A 1,628-nucleotide genomic window follows, 5' to 3' on the forward strand; every position below is an offset into this window, starting at 1 on the left:
TAGATGTTAACAAATTACTAGAATTTAAGCATATCCTAAACAACATTGATCTTTGTAGGATTGAACATCTTCTCATCTTTTAAGATTATATATTTAAAAATAATGCTTGTAATAAAGTTTTTTATTGAATTAAAATCGTTAATTTTTTATAATATTTTTTAATTATACTACAAAAGATCAAAAGATAAAGATATCTTGAAAGAATAATTAATTTTTTTGATATAATCTTAAAGAATATAAATATATCATTTTAAATTAGTTTTATCTTCATATATTTAAATTTTATTTATTTATTTTTAAATTATCAATAAAATAATAATTATAATTATAATAAAATAAAAAAAATCATAATAGTAATTTTAAATAAAATAGTAATATATGTTTTATGTAACAATATAACTTCACAAAAAAAAAAGATGAAACAAAATTAATGTGGCAAAGAATAATAATCTATAATAGTAACAACAAAGGTACAGTTTTGCTTACTTAGTGTAATCTTGACTTTTATAACTAATAATATTATATATTTATAGTAATTATAGATAGCTTTGGTTGTGAATTAATATAAATCATAAAACTAAATATATGTTTAATCATCATTAAAAATATTTAAGTATTGAAGTTGAAATTTAACTAAGATGTCTTTAAATGAGTGAGATGGATTTATTATAATATATGTCAAAAACCACTTATAATTTTGATCATCTTAGAGATCATTTTTAAATTAGTCAAGTTTGACAACTCCATAGATTTTTCTATTAAGGTTGAGAGACATATAAAGCTTGCAAGAATAAATAATTTGACCCATACCATCTTTCCATATCAACATATTGAAAATCTTTTGAATAGTAGTAGACCACATTTATTATTGAAGTTTGTTTTATGGATAAAACAAGATATGTAGGATATTTTAAAAATGATTTTAGATAGAATAGATAATTGAATGTATTCAAAGTAAGAAGAAAATGATGCCATAATGACAACTATCAAAAAAATGTAGTTGTATTTGTAGAGCAAGTGGAAGTACAAAAAATACCAAAAATCCTTCAATTAGATTAATATAATTATAGTTTTTAATTTGTTAGCCAAACGTGCTTTGAACTTGTAGATGTAAGTGCATGTGAATGGATAATAATTGTCTAAACTTGGTATAGCTTCATAGTAAGTAAGTAGTGCAATTGTTAAAAATAAAACTATAGATGCTAGAGTTTGAACATAAAAGATGATCGCCATATATAGCTTTGATTTGGAAAGAGCTTATCAATCACCTTAAATCAACATTAGATTATTACATCTCTTGTCAAACATTGATTTGCAAGTACTATTCCAAAAATAATTTCTCTTAGATTGAAGTTGATAAATTGTATTTGGAATTCACATTAAGAGAATTTTTTCTCAAACTACTATTATGAATTAGACTATATACAACTCAACTCCAATAAAAAGAGCAATAATCAAACTTAAATTGAGAAAATAAAGCAATAATTTAAAAAATAGTTTGTATTAACAATAAATTTTAATAAAATATTATAATAATAATAATAATAATAATAATAATAATAATAATAGTAATAATAACAACAATAACAATTATACCTTATATTTGGTACTTGATATTACATCATCTT

The sequence above is a fragment of the Physcomitrium patens genome, chromosome 1 (genome assembly GCF_059467195.1).
Source record: "Physcomitrium patens ecotype Gransden chromosome 1, ASM5946719v1, whole genome shotgun sequence".
Lineage (NCBI taxonomy): Eukaryota > Viridiplantae > Streptophyta > Bryopsida > Funariales > Funariaceae > Physcomitrium > Physcomitrium patens.